This window comes from Orcinus orca, chromosome 4, assembly GCF_937001465.1.
Source record: "Orcinus orca chromosome 4, mOrcOrc1.1, whole genome shotgun sequence".
NCBI classification, from domain to species: Eukaryota; Metazoa; Chordata; class Mammalia; order Artiodactyla; family Delphinidae; genus Orcinus; species Orcinus orca.
This window is the reverse complement of record NC_064562.1, coordinates 86832893-86853088: the sequence shown is the minus strand read 5'-3', so window position 1 is coordinate 86853088 and position 20196 is coordinate 86832893. Positions and strand designations below refer to the sequence as shown.

Sequence of the window (20196 nt, the reverse complement as noted above, 5' to 3'; positions counted from 1 at the left end):
AAATACTGTATGATATCACTTATATGGGGAATCTGAAAAATAAAGCATATGAATGTACATAGCAAAACAAACAGACTCACAGATATAGATAACAAACTAGTGCTTACCAGAGGGGAGACGGAAGAAAGGGCGAAACGGGAGTAGGGGATCAGGAGATAGAAACTACTATGCATAAAATAGATAAAAAAACAAGGATATATTTTTATCCTTGTACAGCACAGGGAATTATAGCCATTGTTCTGTAATGACTTTATATGGAGTATAATATATAAAAATACAGAATCTCTATGCTGTACACCTGAAACTAAAATAATATTGTATATCAACTGTACTTCAAAAACAAGATTTAAAAAGCAGCTCTTTTAGTACCTTCAATTCTGCAGGCTCAATCAATCTCATGGGAATTCACTATACGGCTGTTTTGTTTCAGTTCAATATGGGTAAATTTCATGATTTTGTTTTGATCATGAGTTTCTTAAGATGCAGTTTGGTATGATAAATAAATGCTGCAGACTTACGGTGCTAAGTGCTTTCAAACAAGACTTTACAATTCACACATTCAGTACTTTTCCTCTAATCACCATATCAGAAGCAAGAATCCTTTAGAACTCTCTGAAATGACTGAAGTTTTCAGCCTTGTTTTTTTCAGTGTGTTCCTCTTGTGTGCATCTTCTTATAGCTGTCACTGACTCACTGCCAAAGAAAGTGGGGCAGTACAGGCCAAAGGTTAGGTATTTGGGCTTTCAAGTCAGAATCCTGTGGTATAAGCCACATTTGTGCAAGTTACTTTACCTCTCTGAGCCTTGATCTCCTCATCTATCAAATGAGAAGGAAATATTGCTTATGTTGCAGTTATGTTAAGGAGTAAATGAGTTAAGACATGTAAAACATTTAACACAGGACACAGTACACACTAAATCTTAACTAATGGCATTAGTTACTACTCTATTTAGGCATCCCCTCTTATTGCCATTTCCTTAATATTCTCTCTAAGCCTCAAAATACCTACACTGCTCCCTCCAGAAGCTACAACATTATTATGGTATTGAATAAATGAATCTGTTTTTTACACTGCCAGGAGCAGCATAGCCCTCCCAAAATAATCTTACACAAAGGACCATGAATTTCCACAAACTGAAATATATGATGAAGCATAAGGTAATTCAACAAAGATTCCCTTAGTTATATCAAGCTCTCAAATTAAAAAAAAATCCTAAATTTTTGAATGAAAATCTATTTTCTAGGTCAAAAATTGAATTTACAAAGGTAAAGTACACCTGGCACTTGAATATACAGTGAGAAAGATTTAACCAGAGAACAACAAAATAAAGGCTAATTCAGGGAGTCACATTTTTAACTTCTTAGATTTTAGTCATGCTGCTACCTGCTTTTTCATTTTAGTATCTCTGAATTTAAGCCTGTCAACCTCAAATGCATATTTTCTCTTTTATGCACAGCCCTTAGCTCAACAGAGTAATGAATATGAACAATAATCTATTAATGCAAATATTCTAAGACTCTACTTCCTCTTGGCATTAGAATCCTTAACAGAATATCAGTATTTAATTACTATTTAAGTGAAACTGTCATATGACATTTAAATATATTAGAAAGAATAAAAATGCATAAATCCATGCTTTAGAAAAGAAAAATAAAACTACATAGAGAAACAGACCTCAATAGTGCCACCATTAACCGCTGTGTGAATTTAAGCAAAACTCTTGAGTCACAGAAGCCAGCTTACCCAGAAGCTACTAACGCTTAAGCTTCAAGGATCCCTCCCAGGCCCTAGGAGGAACCCTAGCAATGGATTTACACTTAGATCTTCATAAAATTTGCAAAAGATATCTTAACTGCAATTGATTCTAATTGCTGTCTTTTCCTATGTTGATTTCTGTCACACTGAAGTGTTTGTGAGCACTTCAGGAATCTGGCTAAGGGGAATTTGAATTAGGAATGCATGCTGTCTGATACACTGAAATTTTAAGTAGCTTCCATTATATTACCCATTCCAGAGTACAAATGGCTTCTAAGAACACTTCTACTGTCCACCAGCACAACTTACTCAGCTTTGAAACACAAAGGCATAGACTGAAGATTATATCATGATATAATTGTGTCCTTTGCCACCCACTATTAAAAGTAAGTGGTCAGTGAAGGAGAAACAAGATTGTCAATGAGTGGAGCCAGAAGCTAATCTGTGAGAAATTCTTTCACTTATCGAACATTTTAATGTAAAAATGAAAATGGAAAATTTATCAACACAGTTAAAATGGAAGGTATCTCTTGTCAAGATATTCAACAATGAGCATATGTAAGCATAAAAGCATATTTGGGCAGGTTTCGAGTTGAGCAAAATAGAATTTATCAGAATTACTCTGTTTGCTGATCATAATGTGAGTACATCTGTGTGTAAAGTCACATGGTTTATGCATCTCAATGATAAAAATGTATATTTCAATTTCAGTCATACAAAAGGAAAAGCGGAATTTTCTCTCATTTTTCCTATAGAAAATATTACAAAACCCTTTCAGTAGGTAGAAGGTAGAGGCATTCTATTAGTTTGCTAGGGCTGCTACAGTAAATATCGCAGACTGGGTGGATTAAACAAAAGAAATTTATTTTCTTGTGGTTCTAGAGGCTGGAAGTCCAAAATCAAGGTGTCAGCAGGTTTGGTGTTTCCTTGGGTCTCCCTCCTTGCCTTGCAGATGGCAACCTTGTGATTGAGTCTTCACATGGTCCTTTCTCTGTGAGCACACATTCCTGGTGTCCCTTTGTGTGTCCTAATCTCTTCTTCAAAGGATACCAATCAGATTGGATTACGTCCCACCCTACAGGCCTCATTTTAACTCGAAGGCCCTATCTTCATTCTGAGATAACTAGGGGTGAGGGTCTCAACACACAAATTTTGGGGGAACACAATTCAGCCCATAACAGACACTAAGAGTATGCAGCCATAAAATGTAATTAAAAAGTAACTTTTGTAAACAATTAACAATTTTTTAACATCTTTATTGGAGTATAATTACTTTACAATGGTGTGTTAGTTTCTGCTTTATAACAAAGTGAATCAGCTATACATATACATACATCCCCATATCTCCTCCCTCTTGCTTCTCCCTTCCACCCTCCCTATCCCACCCCTCTAGGTGGTCACAAAGCACCAAGCTGATCTCCCTGTGCTATGCAGCTGGTTCCCACTAGATATCTATTTTACATTTGGTAGTGTAACCACCAATGTTCATGTCACTCTCTCACTTCGGATTTTGGGATGTTTTCAACATTTGTCATCTTTTTTAAATGTGCAATTTGTTGCAATTTATTTTCTCATGTGAAAGATACATTCACTTTTGTACTGAGTTTTTTATTCATAATTTGCTTTGTATTCCTTCAAGAGAGCTGCTTGCCCTCCATATTGCACTGGATTCGGTTGTTACAAAAAGGAGGATCCATTCCCATCTCATAGATTCAATATCTTTATAGGTTCAATTGATTAATCTCTAAAATAGAAATCATTTTATTGATGTTGAAAAATGTGTAGTTTCCATTTCAATACAAGATATCTGCATTTTGCAAAGAAATGGTCATCTCTGAAATGTCATATATTGAAATTGTTTCCTAGAAGGCCATAAATAAAGTGCATTTTTCCTAATATACAACTGTCCTTAAATCCAGACATTAAATTCCTTGCCATGTTATTATATTTCATGTCTTGTTCCTACCTCTCTATATAAAAGTCATAAGTAGAAAAACGTTTCAATACCAATGAAGGAAATGTTGCCTAGTGACACCAGCAGTATCTACATGAGCCTGCCCTTGCCAAGAGGACAAACGTATGAAATTTTACATTTCTATATTATAGTCTATACATCATTCTTTCATGAGGTACTAATTGTGTAAACCTGTATAGAGTTTCTCCTGGATCATCAGCATGCCCTTGAGTATGATCTAAGTTTTGCCTTAGGTCTAAAGAGATAGAATCCAGAAGAGGAAATAGACTGAATGACCTCAAGAGCTGGCCTGTTTGACAGCTAAGCAGGGCAGTAGTGAGAGAGAGAAATTGGGAAGTTGATTCATAAAATCCTCATATTTTGCATTTCAAGAAATCTAACTCACACTCATTCACGATTCTATCATTTTATGTTTAATTTCATGTTTGAAGTCACATAAAAGTAATGAAGCTTGTCAAGCAATCTCACTTTAAACAAGTAAGAAGAATTTAGGTCAGATTTCAGGTGCTAAATGCCTCTCTTGTTGCATAATAATCACGGTTCACCTTCAAGTGGCAAGGTTGGAAGTAAAATATTTTGGGTTTTTTAGGACAAAGCTGCTTTGAAAAGCCTAAAGAAAGTACAGTTCAAAGTAAATAACCACAATTTTATTTTTCAAAATTTAAATTTCATGAGCTTCTTAATTTAGGTCTGGATTTCTACATTCTAGGATCTAAAATTAATGATATTTACCAGCTTTTGTTCCAACCAAAACAATAGCAGAAAAAGGATTTAAAACACTCATGCATGGTCTTAGGTCAAAAAATAATTGCAAAATGTGCTCCTATTAAGGGTAAAAGATCTGATTAGCCAGGTCGTTAAAATCAAGCAAGAGTAGAATAGGGCATGGTCATAATTCGTGTCACTCTTCTACTTGTCTTGTTTCGTCCTCTGGAACTCTACTCAAATAGCCCCACATAGCAAGAAAAAAAGTATTATCCATTCTTCTCTTAACCCAAGCTAAAAACCAAAAAGTTTCTTAATGGTGGTCAGTGTTAACTTGGGGATGAATTAACCAATCATCTCTCTAGTTATGAGTATTTTTTTTAGCTAAAGAACATTTATTTGTTTTTCACTAAGACTTTTTCTTGAGGACATAACTAAACCACATCACCACCCCCCACCCCAATGTGAAGAAGGGCTAGTACAGTGAATGTTATAAAGCAGATAGGAACAGTTTGAAGGACTGGAACCAACATTAACTGGCAAAAACCAACTTCCATCTAAATCATAATAAAAATGTTTAAGTAAAAAAAAGGAGGGGACGGGGGGAAAGGGGGTTTCAGATTGAACAAGATCCTCACATTTCATCTAATACATTCAATCCTGGCTAGAGTGCACCAAAATGGAAACAGGGTTACTATAATACAAAACTTCCACTGCAGCGCACTGTACACAGCTGTGTTCCAAGCCCACCCCGTCCCCCTAATGCTTCCAAACTCAACTCTTTCCTGGCCTGTTGTGCCTGTCGACAAAGGAGCACCTGGATCTTCTCTTTAATCCAGTCTTTGTTATAAGGCTGGTTTGTCTGGGTATCAGCTCAGTAAACAAGGCAGCTGAGGTCTGCCAGGTCATCAACAGAATCAAACAACTGACTGATATCATATGTGATAGAGGGGCTGTTGGATTCATTCTCTTCAGATGTTCTTCATACATTTTACAAACACCTTCCATGCATTCATTTACAGATTCATAGTCAGCATAAGTTCTGCCTTCTGGCCTCTTGGTAGGCTGTTACCAGCAAAATGGTGTGAGACATCGCACCAAACTCTTTCTCTGCAGCCACTCCTGACTCGGCCGCTGCACCTAGTTATGACTATTTTGAAGAGCTTGCCCAGTTTCCTCCAGAGAACAACCAATAGTACAGTTCTTCTCATTCCAAAGCACATCTTTATACTCCGAGCCATTCTGCGCACAAGTTTTAGAGGGAACTAAACAAGAGTAGAAGAGATGGGTGGCTACGCTAGAAAATGAGCATGATATTTTGACAGCCCTGCTTTCTTTGAGATCAACTTATATTTTGCACTTCTTGGTGAGGTTATAGTCAATAGAAAAATATAATACATCTCATCTAGATTGAGACATTTCTGCTTTCTTCATTATATTCTGGATACCCTCTTCCCCTCCCCACACTGGGATAGCATCCAAGGATGAGGAGGTGAAAATACAGTGGATATCAGTTCTGAGATTAAGATAGAAAATGGACAAATATTTGGTAGTCAGCATAGCATGCAAAGGATATACTGGATATCTTTCAAGAGCAAAATATAGTCTGGATAGTTAACTTCAAAGCATAATTTTATGCACTGAAAGATATGGCTCTTCTCTTTACTTAACTCAAACATGATCTATAAAATATCAAATGTAAGAAAAGGATTTAGGAGAATAAATATCTATGGCAATGACAGATTTGACCAAAAAGAAAAAAAGTTGAAGTAAAATTTTTGAAAAAAATTCAAGTGATTCAAGTGCATCCCATCTGTGCTTCTTGTCACATTATTTTTATCCTCAAATTTACATATTGTATTTACAAATGTTTCTGTTCTCAGGTTAATTTTAAGAGCTCAAGTTGGGTATTTAAATGTTTGAATTAAGCATAACAACTAAATAAATATGAGAACACAAATCTTGGATGTTAAATGCATATAGAAGACTATCAAATTTGTCTTCTTAATCCTCAGCCAACACTTGAGTTCAGTTCCATCTAATAATCCACTAGAGATTCCACTGTATTGTCCAACCATCAACCCACAATTCTCTAAATACATTACTTTTTCTTCCTCAGCAAAGTACTGCTTTACATTGTTTCCTTACTTCAATCAATATTATCAACATTCTTTCAATTATTTAAAATACAAATTTCAGCATCTTCATTTTCTCTTTCATCTCTTTCATCTCCAAATAAGTTCTAAAGACACTGCCTTCCAAAATCTCCTCTTTTATTAACTTAGGCAAGGTTTTCATCATTCTCGTCTCAACTACTATAATAAACTCCTAATTCATTTTAATGTTCAAACACTACCTCTTTCTAGTTACCCTGACATAGACATCACATCAATTTTTTTTTAATTCACTATTTTCACCATGACATTCCATCACCCTGGATCAAATCCTTCAATAATTATTTACCACCTACTCTAACAATTTTAAGCTTTCTAGTCTGTTACCTACTTTCTCACACTGCCTACCAAATTCTCATACTTCAAGAGTTAATCTGGTCTTACCTCTTCTCTGATTTTTCTTTACCCTGTGTCATTAGAAGCAGTATGGTAGAGTAGGAAACATTTACTCTGAGGCTTCAGGTGACTGTGAGATGAAATCCCAGCCCTGTCATCTATCCACTGGGAAGAACAAGTTAAACCCTTGAAGCTTGGCTTCATTATATGCAATACACGAGATAATAAAGCCAAATTCCTACGTCCAATGAAAGATTAAATGAAACAGTGTATGTAAAGTACTAGCAAGGACAAATGATTTTACTTGGCAGATTATTAAATACTAATCCATATTGCTAAATATAACTGTAAAGTGTTGTTAACATTATGACCTTGACTCACCAAATGATGCCTAAACATTTATTAAACAAAAAAGAAATATCTGTAGCAAACTCTTATTACTACCATACATTCTTGTTCTATGAGCCCTTTGAAAATTGATAATATATACCTGGTGTATGTCCTTCATTTAACTAGAATTCTTTATTAACAAAAAAATAAATAAATAATAATTCCCTCAAATGACATATCCACAAACAGCCAGACAAAACTTAATATATTTAATGGTTAAGGAATGAGTGTGAAGATTTTTTGAATTTAGAAAGACCTGAATGGAAAATTTCTAACCATCCTTTTAGAATTATGATTCTTCTGAGTGAAATGACTGACGAAGAAGAAAGTGACATTTTTAAATATCCAAGGGAGACCCCAAGCAAAATCTGCAACTCTTCCAAGAAAGAACTGTCATACAATATCAAGTTGTGCTGGCAGAGCAGTCCATATCCTCTAAGAGGCAGGAGGACAAGCTGGTGACTCAAGTGGTCTAGCTGTAAGAAGCATGCTGGTAGCGAGCGGAGAGATTATAAGGAACTGATGGGGTAAGAGGGACATTCAGAAACTAAGAAATAATAGTGAAATGGTAGCTGGGTGCTTATCTTTAGCTTATACAAAAATAATCATTTTAAGGGACATAATTCAGTAACATTTTACCAACTTGGTAGAGATTATGAAGCTAGCAATTTCAACCATGTAGAAAAATATACTCAAAAATCTGTAGAAGAAAAAAAAAAGCTTTCAGCCATCTTTATTATTTTGGAAAGAACTGAATGACTCTCATTATCAGCTTTCCAGTTTATAGTGTATTTTAAAAGAACAAGGGTTGAAATAAGTGATAGAATACAGCACCTAGGAAACAGAAAAAAAGAAATTGGCAACTAAATACCTGACATAAAGGACAAAGGGAGAAAACACACAAAAATCCAAAGCACAGCATTCCGAGGCTTTTATTACAAGTTCTCTCAGCCTTATATTTTTCAATTGCTCCAGGGGCTTCACTTAACTTTTTAACAGTACAGTGACTAGTATTCTGAATGAAGAACCTTCTTAATTTTACTCATCCTCTGAAAAACTCTCCCTAAAATATATTGCATAATTTCCTCCATTATTATACATATTATGTAGATTCTAATATAATATTTTTTCTTGAGATATTGCTGTAAAAAGCTAAAATACTTAAATACTCTGAGAATAAAATATATGTTCTCTTTACTCTGTGAATTATATAGAAATTGTGTTCAAGCTAATAAGTATGGTCCTCTTGTTTGATGGATCTCAACATCACTCTGGATTAATGCCTAGTGACAAATATTGACTAAATATAAGACTAAATCACATTAATGATAAACATGCATTGAATACTTTTTATGGTCCAATACTGGGTCATACTCTTTGCCTGTTTTACCTTACTTAATAGTCTCAATCATTTTTATGCTATAACTGTAATTATTCTTATTTTACAGTTGAGAAAACTGATGCATACAAACGTAAATTAATCTTTCCATATTCCTAATGAAAAGGGACAATAGTATATATGCTGTGATTCCCTGATTTGTCACTTTCCAAAACAGTTGTACAAAGTACTGTGTTAACATAATTAAGAATTTCCGACATCTAACACATTTGGGAAACTTAAGGTTAGGTTCAATATATTTCACACAGGACTTTTGAATGATTTTAATATCTTAAGGGGTACTAGGTCTCCAAGAAGGGTACATAAAATGTAGACTAACATTCAGTTAAACTCACCATTATTTGTTCATGCACTCCACTTTTCTTAGAGCATCTTGAAAAACTAGTTTTTCTTGGGACAAACTTAGAAAACAGCTTATTTATAAAAAGTACAATAATTGTTTTCATACAATCATCAGTTCTTTGATACAAAGTTGAGAATGTAATGCCAAAAAAACACAATTCATAGGGCTTCCCTGGTGGCTCAGTGGTTGAGAGGCCACCTGCCGATGCAGGGGACACGCGTTCATGCCCTGGTCTGGGAAGATCCCACATGCCGTGGAGTGGCTGGGCCCGTGAGCCATGGCCACTGAGCCTGCGAGTCCAGAGCCTATGCTCTGCAACAAGAGAGGCCACAACAGTGAGAGGCCCGCATACCGCAAAAAAAAAAAAAAAAAAAAAAAACCACAATTAATAAAAATAATTCTGTTTTTCCAAATATAGTACACATGGTGTTATGGGTTGAATTGTGTCCCCCAAAGAAGGTATGTTGAAATTCTAACCCCCAGGTCTTCAGAATATTACCTTATTTGAAACTAGAGTTGTAACCCATGTAATTAGTTCAGATGGGGTCATACTGGAGTAGGGTAGGTCCTTATTCTGATATGACTGGTGTCACAGACACACTGGGAAAATGCCATGTGATGACACAGGTGGCGGTTGCAAGCCAAGCAACAGACTGACAGCCACCAACAAACAGGCAAGGAAGGAGTCTACTAAGTGTCTTGGTGGAGCATGGCCCCGCAGATACCTAGATTTTGAACTTCTCCAGAACTGTAAGATAATAAATTTCAATTCTCTTAAGTCACCCAGTATATGGCACTTTCTTACAGCAACCCTAAGGAAACCAATATGCATGGGTTACAAGTACACAAAATATTGATATCTTGAACATGGGATAAAATATAGAATATTTAGCGCTTCCCTAGTGGCGCAGCAGTTGAGAGTCTGCCTGCCGATGCAGGGGACACGGGTTCGTGCCCCAGTCCGGGAAGATCCCACATGTCACGGAACAGCTAGGCCCGTGAACCATGGCCGCTGAGCCTGCGTGTCTGGAGCTTGTGCTCTGCAACGGGTGAGGCCACAACAGCAAGAGGTCCGCGTACCGCAAAAAAAAAAAAAAAAAAAAAGAAAGCTGGAGTAGCAATATTCATATCAGATAAAATAGACTTTAAAATAAAGAATGTTACAAGAGACAAGGAAGAACACTACATAATGATCAAGGAATCAATCCAAGAAGAAGATATTACAATTATAAATATATATGCACCCAACATAGGAGCACCTCAATACATAAGGCAACTGCTAACAGCTATAAAAGAGGAAATCGACAGTAACACAATAATAGTGGGGGACTTTAACACCTCACTTACACCAATGAACAGATGATCCAAACAGAAAATTAAGAAGGAAACAGAAGCTTTAAATGACACAACAGACCAGATACATTTAATTGATATTTATAGGACATTCCATCCAAAAACAGCAGATTACACTTTATTCTCAAGTGCACACGGAACATTCTCCAGGATAGATCACATATTGGGTCACAAATAAAGCCTCAGTACATTTAAGAAAATTGAAATCATATCAAGCATCTTTTCTGACCACAAGGCTATGAGATTAGAAATCAATTACAGGGGAAAAAAACGTAAAAAAACAAACACATGGAGGTTAAACAATACGTTACTAAATAACCAAGAGATCACTGAAGAAATCAAAGAAGTCAAAAAATACCTAGAGACAAATTACAATGAAAACACAATTCAAAACCTATGGGATGCAGCAAAAGCAGTTCTAAGAGGGTAGTTTATAGCAATACATACAAGCCTACCTCAAGAAACAAGAAAAACCTCAAATAAACAATCTAACCTTACACTTAAAGGAACTAGAGAAAGAAGAAAAAGCAAAACCCAAAGTTAGTAGAAGGAAAGAAATCATAAAGATCAGAGCAGAAATAAATGAAATAGAAACAAAGAAAACAATAGCGAAGATCAATAAAACTAAAAGCTGGTTCTTTGAGAAGATAAAAAAATTGATAAATCTTTGGCGAGACTCATCAAGAAAAAGAGGCAGAGGACTCAAACCAATAAAATTAGAAATGAAAAAGAAGAAGTTACAATGGACACTGCAGGAATACAAAGCATCGTAAGAGACTACTAAAAGCAACTCTATGCCAATAAAGTGGACAACCTGGAAGAAATGGACAAATTCTTAGAAAGGTATAACCTTCCAAGACTGAACCAGAAATAAATAGAAAATATGAGCAGACCGATCACAAGTAATGAAATTGAAACTGTGATTAAAAATCTTCCAACAAACAAAAGTCCAGAACAAGATGGCTTCACAGTAGAATTCTATCAAACATTTAGAGAAGAGATAGCACCCATCCTTCTCAAACTCTTCCAAAAAATGGCAGAGGAGGGAACACTCCCAAACTCATTCTAGGAGGCTACCATCACCCTGATACCAAAACCAGAGAGAAATACTACAAAAAAGAAAATTACAGGGCTTCCCTGGAGGCACAGTGGTTGAGAATCTACCCGCTAATGCAGGAGACACAGGTTCAAGCCCTGGTCTGGGAAGATCCCACATGCCATGAAGCACTAAGCCCACATGCCAGAGCTACTGAGCCTGTGCTCTAGAGCCCACGAGCCACAGCTACTGAAGCTCGCACGTCTAGAGTCCATGCTCCGCAACAAGAGAAGCCACCACAATGAGAAGCCCACAAACCGTATGAAAAGTATGCCCAGCTCTCTGCAACTAGAGGAAGCCCACGTGCAACAACGAAGACCCAACGCAGCCAAAATAAATAAATAAATAAATTTTTGAAAATAAAAAAAAGAGAAAATTACAGACCAATATCACTGATGAATATAGATGCAAAAATCCTCAACAAAATACTAGCAAACAGAATCCAACAACACATTAAAAGGATCATACACCATGATCAAGTGGGATTTTCCCAGGGATGCAAGGATTCTTCAACATACGCAAACCAATCAATGTGATACACCACATTAACAAACTGAAGGATAAAAACCATGTGGTATTCTCAATAGATGCTGAAAAAGCTTTTGACAAAATTCAACACCCATGTATGATAAAAACTCTCCAGAAAGTGGGCACAGAGGGAACCTACCTCAACATAATAAAGGCCATATATGACAAACTCACAGCAAACATCATTCTCAATGGTGAAAAACTGAAAGCATTTCCTCTAAGATCAGGAACAAGACAAGGATGTCCACTCTTGCCAGTATTATTCAAAATAGTTTTGGAAGTCCTAGCCATGGCAATCAGAGAAGAAAAAGAAATAAAAGGAATCCAAATTGGGAAAGAAGTAAAACTGTTTGTAGATGACATGATACTATACATAGGTAACCCTAAAGATGTCACCAGAAAGCTACTAGAGCTAATTAATGAATTTGGTAAAGCTGCAGGATACAAAATTAATGCACAGAAATCTCTTGCATTCCTGTACACTAACAACAAAAAGTCTGAAAGAGAAATTAAGGAAACACTCCCATTTACCACTGCAATAAAAAGAATAAAATACCTAGGAATAAACCTAAGGAGACAAAAGCCCTGTATGCAGACAACTATAAGACACTGATGAAAGAAATTAAAGATGATACAAACAGATTGAGAGATATACCACGTTCTTGGATTGGAAGAATCAACATTGTGAAAACGACTATACTACCCAAAGCAATGACTACAGATTCAATGCAATCTCTATCAAACTACTGCTGGCATTTTTCACAGAACTAGAACAAAAAATTTCACAATTTGTATGGAAACACAAAAGACCCCGAATAGCCAAAGCAATCTTGAGAAAGAAAAACAGAGCTGAAGGAATCAGGATCCCAGACTTAAGACTATACTACAAAGCTACAGTAATCAAGACAGTATGGTATTGGCACACAACCAGAAATATAGATCAATGGAACAGTATAGAAAGCCCAGAGATAAACCCAAGCACCTATGGTCAACTAATCTATGACAAAGGAGGCAAGGATATACAATGGAGAAAAGACAGTCTCTTCAATAAGTGGTGCTGGGAAAACTATGCAGCTACCTGTAAAAGAATGAAATTAGAACACTTACTAACACCATACACGAAAATAAACTCCAAATGGATTAAAGACTTAAATGTAAGACAGGACACTATAAAAATCTCAGAGGAAAACATAACATAAATCACAGAAAGATCTTTTTTGACCCACCTCCTAGAGTAATGGAAATAAAAACAAAAATAAATAAATGGGACCTAATGAAACTTATAAGCTTTTGCACAACAAAGGAAACCATAAACAAGATGAAAAGACAACCCTCAGAATGGGAGAAAATATTTGCAAACGAATCAATGGACAAAGGATTAATCTCAAAAATACATAAACAGCTCATGAAGCTCAGTATTAAAAAAACAAACAACCCAATCAAAAAATGGGCAGAAGACCTAAATAGACATCTCTCCAAAGAAGACATACAGATGGCCAAGAGACACATGAAAAGCTTCTCAACATCACTAATTATTAGAGAAATGGAAGTCAAAACTACAATGAGGGGGCTTGCCTGGTGGTGCAGTGGGTGAGAGTCCTCCTGCCGATGCAGGGGACACAGGTTCGTGCCCCGGTCTGGGAAGATCCCACATGCCACGGAGCGGCTAGGCCTGTGATCCATGGCCGCTGAGCCTGCACGTCCAGAGCCTGTGCTCTGCAACGGGAGAGGCCACAACAGTGAGAGGCCCGTGTACCACACACACACACAAAAAAAACTACAATGAGGTATCACCTAACACCAGTTAGAATGGGAATCATCAGCAAATCTACAAACAACAAATGCTGGAGAGGGTGTGGAAAAAAGGGAACCCTCTTGCACTGTTGGTGGGAATGTAAATTGATATAGCCACTACGGAGAACAGTATGGAGGTTTCTTAAAAAACTAAAAATAGAATTACCATATGACCCAGAAATCCCACTACTGGGCATATACCAGAGAAAACCATAATTCAAAAAGACACATGCACCCCAATGTTCATTGCAGCACTGTTTACAATAGCCAGGTCATGGAAGCAACCTAAATGCCCATCAACAGACAAATGGATAAAGAAGATGGTGTACATACATACAATGGAGTACTACTGAGCCATAAAAAGGAACGAAATTGGGTCATTTGTAGAGACGTGGATGGACCTAGAGACTGTCATACAGAGTGAAGTAAGTCAGAAAGAGAAAAACAAATATTGTATATTAACACATATATGTGGAATCTAGAAAATTCGTACAGATGAACTGGTTTGCAAGGCAGAAATAGAGACACAGATGTAGAGAACAAACGTATGGACAGCAAGGGTTTGGAAAGTGGGTGGGGGGTGGTGGTGGGATGAATTGGAAGATTGGGATTGACATATATACACTAATATGTATAAAATAGATAACTAATAAGAACCTGCTATATAAAAAATAAATCTAAAAAAATAAAACTGTTAACATTTTAAAAAGTAGATTGCAAAAAAAATAATCAAATGTATCACATTTATTTTTAAAAAAGGGTACTATAAATAGGTCCCCAAGTTATAATTTTTCAAACTTGGTATCCATAAGATACCAAGTACATTAGCTTAATTGGTTCAGAAGACTTAGTACAACTTCTAAAAGCAATACATATATATTAGAAGACAGCATCAAGACATATACCTTTGAAAATTTGCCTTCTATGAAAGGAATTCCTATAACATTTGCTTTTTTGATAGACTTGGAGGCAGACCTTGGCCTAAGATTACACATTTTTAGAGTATTTAATTGGACAGAATAGCCCCCAGGTACATAACACAATGAAAAAGGAAGCACTTACAACGATGACACTCAAAATACAATTTAAAATTAATGCTATCATTTTTCTAGCCACATTGTCAATTAGTTAAATTATTTAATATGATGTAAAGCTATTTGCCTGAGATTTCATATAGGTAATTTTTATTTATTTGGAGGGCTGGTCCAAAGCACAAGAATACCCTTCTTTCTTCTCAGTCCTTCCTCCCAGTTATTTTCACCTTGTCTGATCATGCTTTCCTGCTACTGCAATTTAGTCATTAGTTCAGAACTTATAAAATGAATAGACAGCACAATAAAATATTGCCTGTATTCCATCTAGAAGTCACTCCCAGGTAAAAGATTCTTATTCTGTCCTTATATTTTGCTGTTTAATACAGTAAATCCTATAATAACAGTACCTATTACATCTCATCAAGTCAATGCAGACATATAGATAGCATCAATATATGGAAGGCCCTCAAAAAGGAAAATTCATTGTATAATTTACCTAAACTGACAGTGAAAAGCATAAGCACATCTAAAAAAGTCAGATTAAAGTAATTATTAAAATTTTTAAAACTACTATTATGATACATTAATATTTAACTGAATTAGCATCCTTAGAAAAACAGCAATTCCATGGAAATAAATTTCCCAAGTAACTGAAACTTTTAACTTCATTTTTCTTTTTTGAAGTATAGTTGATTTACAATATTACATTAGTTTCAGATATACAGCATAGTGATTCAGTATTTTTACAGATTTATACTCCATTGAAAGTTACTACAAGATAATGGCTATAATCCCTTGTGCCATACAATATAACCTCATTGCTTATTTTGTACATAGTTGTTTGTACCTCTTAATCCGCTACCCCTGTAGTTCCCCTCGCCTCTTCCTTCTCCTCAATAATAACCACTAGTTTGTTTTCTATATCTGTGAGAATTTCATTCTTTTTTATAGCTGAGTAATACTTCACTTTATATATATACAACTTCATTACCCATTCATCTATTGATGGACACTGGGTTGCTTCCACATCTTGGCTATTGTAAATAGTGCTTCTATGAACACCTGGGTGTTTGTATCTTTTCAAATTAGTGGTGGGTTTTTTTTCTGGATATATACCCAGCAGTGCAATTGCTGGATCATATGGTAGTTCTATTTTTAGTTTTTGGAGGGATGAAACTTGCAACTTTAAAAGATAAACTTTGGAAAAGAAGTCCTCACCCCTACAGGTAGAAATTTCTAAATATATGACCTACATCCTTGCGACTTCTAGTAGGTAACTAAGAAGTACTTGAACGTCAATTAACATTAGCCTGTAAGAGTTGAACCAGTAAATTTAACACATAAGGAATAAAATGAGCTATTACAGAAACCTGCCTAAAGGACCAGATTTCTCGTAAATCAGTGCTTAAAGAGCAGTCTGGAAATATAACTGCACCATTGTTAAATGTGAAAAATGTAAGTATCTGATCAACAGTGTTACAACACCCACAGAAAGACTATCTAGATGGCTGTGGTAGGCAGAATAATGCCCTGTAAACTGTGCAGCCCCCAATCCTCAGAACCTGTGAGTATGTCACTTTATTTGGCAAAAGAGATCTTGCACATGTGATTAAGTTAAGGATCTTGAGACGGGGAGATAAGTATTACCCAGGTGGACCCTGAGTCATTATAAATGAAAGAGAGTGGCAGGAGAACCAGAGACATAGATTTGAAATATTACTCTGATGGCTTTGAAGATGGAAGGGACCCAGGAACTAAGCAATACAGGCAGGGTTCTAGAAGCTGGAAGAAGCAAGGAAACACATTGTCCACTAGAGCCTCCTGAAGAAACACAGCCCTGTTGACACTTAAATTTTAGCCTGATGGACCCTTTCCAGACTTCTGACCTCCAGAACTGTAAAACGTACGTTGTTTTAAGCCACTAACTTTGTGGTAATTTGTTACAGCAGCTATAGATAACTAATATGGTGGGCTTCATAGAGTACTGAAAACATACTGAAAAAGAACAAAATATCGGAAAGATGTTTTTATTCAGCATTACCAAAGGAGAAAGACTCTGAAGTGCACTAGTTATTGGAAAGGTATACTCTTTTTGGTCAGAAGACTTTAATGGGTTTTTAAGCAACTTGGATAAAAAAATTCCCAAAACAGTGCAATTCTCTTTGATTTGCTTCAGTGCTCCTCATGAAAACTTCTAGTGACCAAATTGGCATCTAGGATATAAAATAAGAAGAAAGTGCTCAGAGTAGTGAATTGTACTATAAAAATGGCATTGTCTCCACTACAAATGAGCCAAAAGTAGGAGCATCTCCTGATCCTTTTGAGTCCATTTAAAAAGATGCATCTCAACAAATTATCTGCCCTCCCGCCCACTGACCATAGCTGAGGATTAGATTGATGACCATTCTTTCAGAGGTCTGGGTGTCTTGCCATGATTCCTTCATTGACATCTTTATCTCACTTTTTAATTTTGACACTTACTTGAATATATATATATACTGTAAATTATATGAAATATTTTAAAATATTCAATATTTAATAATTAGATAATTAAATAAATATTTAAATAATTCTGGGGAATTATTGCAGTAACTACAAATATTATAGTAAATATATTTTGAGGGCTTACTATGTACCAGGCACTATACCATGAACTGTTAAAACCATAATCTCTTTAATCCTCAAAATAATTTCTGAAGCATCGCACAGTGAAGAAATGATACTTAGAATAGCTAAGTAACTTGTCCAAAGTCACATAATAAGGATCCAGAAGTTGAATCCCCGTGTGTCTGACTGCAAAGCCCCAAGCTCTGAACTATAATCACTGTAATATAACAATGCTATCGGGGGTTACTTATGGCTTTTTGCTCACAGCAAATTGTCCCCAAGAGCTAGATTTTTGAAATTCTTGAATGATGTCTCTACTGGTTTTTCCTAGCTTGTTATCAGAATCTAATTCAGATCTCCCACAGAACTTAGAAAGCAAAGCTTATTAAAAACTATGACCAAATTATAGCTCATCGGCTATTACTCTAGGAGAGCACTTTATCTACAAGTTGTCTTTGGTGAAACCTTAGCCTTGAAAATTACTTTAAGATAAAATAATACTATCTATTCTAGTAAATTACTAACTCAAAAGAATTTGTCACACTGTTTTATAATCACTGGCAAAATGTTTTCCTAGTTACAGTATATCCTACCTGGGATAAAGAACCAGGCATTACTTGGATTTGTATCCCTGTCTATGGCAGATCCTTGAGAAAAATCTCCTCCATGAAGCCTGAAAAACACACCACCAACACCCACTCGAAACAAGTCTCCCTTCTTGTGGGAAGCTGGAGGCATTAGCAGACTGTATATATTGTAACTGCTGTCCCAAACAAGCTGCCTTAAGGTCTTTGTGCCATTTTCCAAAACTAGATACTGCATACTGCAATAAGGAAGGAGAACACCAAATACCCTCTAGTTACCTAGAAATTTTTTGCTCCATATTTCTATTTAAAAATAGAGATAAATTTTCTCTGAAGCATCAAAACTGAGGTAAGAAAATTATGCTTGAATGTCATCCAAAGACCCATAAGTTCTCCCCTGAGATGAAGGAGCCAGAAATCACCCCTTTGCAAGAGTTATTTAAAAGAATAATGATAACTTGGAACCTAGACCCACTAGGACAAGTGAATAATTTCACCTTTAGGCAGAGGACCAGAAATAGTTCAACCAACTTCTGAATATTGTTTAAGATTGAATTTGATCAGAAAATAAATGAATAGTAAAACCATTTTTTCTAGTCTATGTCTCTTGATGTCCTGAAATTTCTGTCTCATTGTAATTTAAAAAATCAAAGCAGAGTGTTTTCCAGAAAGGTCCATTACCCCTGACTTGGGCAAATACTAGACCTATCTAGAGATGACAGGTATTAGCTTTGAATATATCTGTGATTTATTAAATGAGTGAATGAATAAATGAATGATGGAAATGTAGGTTGATAAAGCATGTGAGGTTGGAGAAAAAAATCAATCTGAATAAGGTTTTACAAGGGCAGTGTTTAATTTATCTTTAAAATTCTATTTGTTTAAATGAATATAAACCACTAGACCCAAGAACAGGAAAAGCTGATTATAAATGTTAATTAAAAATATTTAATTTTCTGGGCATGATGAGCCACATGAAGAAATACTATTCACACTCAGATAATTCTCAGAGAACTGCCAAGCAAAGAAAAAAATTTTGTGGCAAATATAAGTATAAACAACTGCTGTCTGCCTGTCTAGCCATGCTGATTTAAGTACAGTTTTGAACATATGTTATTAGATAAGTAATAACAGAAAGGCAAAGTAAGTATGCAATTGTTAAGTATTTGTTTTCTAATCAAGAAGTTAGACTTATAACTAGCAATATAAGCTCACGGATACTAATTGGGTTCATCTAATAAAACTGATTTAAGTAACTGCTGTGTTCCAGACACTGTCGAGACTCTGGAGTTACGAAGATGAGTAAAGTATATCCCACTCCTTGGTCAACTCGGAGTCTAGGAGATCAGACAGGTTCACAAAAACTCACCTAAACATGCTCTGAGGAATGAATGTTATGATAAAGATCCTTTCCAATGACTGTGCGAGGACCATTAAGGAACCATAAATTCTGCCTCTGCATTGGTGGAAACTAGGGAACGCTTCATAGAACTGGCCACCTAAGCATCTGGCTTTAAAGGATGGCAATGGAAAAAGGACATCCATGAAGAGATGGCAGCAGTGAGAGTGGATGAAACTAAATGGCAGCACTACAGAAAGTGACCAGATGGATGTGGCTAGTACACAGGATTTGTAATGGGCAGTCATTGGAAGCAGGAAAGAATAAGCATGAACCAATAATGGTGGAATAGTTGAAATTTCTTCTGGGGAATAAAATGTGGACTGTAACATTATCCATTCATTCATATATCTTTATGACCAATGAGAACTTATAATAGATGTTTTAACGTTTTTCATTTTGGATTCTTACAATTAAGCAAGGGATCAGATTGATGTCAGCAGGCAAGGAGGAAGCTGTGCAAGGATCAGGGGAGTATTTTTAGAAGCTTTTACAGAAGATTAAGGCAGGGGGTAAGGAAACGGAAAGAAGAGAAAGGAATAAAAATAGGCCTTGCTGAACAACTCCAAGTGTATTACAGTCTTCCAGGCATGGCCTTTGCACTCAGACTTGCTTTGTTAGAATTCCAGCTCCCCAATTACTAGTTGTGTTACCTTGTGCAAATCATGCTTAACCTCTTCAAGCCTCAGTCCCCTTATCTGTAAAACGGTAAAAACAAATACT

General features: G+C 35.9%; 1 protein-coding gene and 1 pseudogene across 2 annotated transcripts in view; both read right to left on the bottom strand.

The window, feature by feature from the left end:
* Positions 1-20196, bottom strand: part of KCTD8 (potassium channel tetramerization domain containing 8) — a 255814-nt gene that overhangs the window by 201934 nt on the left and 33684 nt on the right. The window lies entirely within an intron of this gene.
* On the bottom strand, positions 5081-5529 carry LOC101280822 (enhancer of rudimentary homolog; annotated as a pseudogene).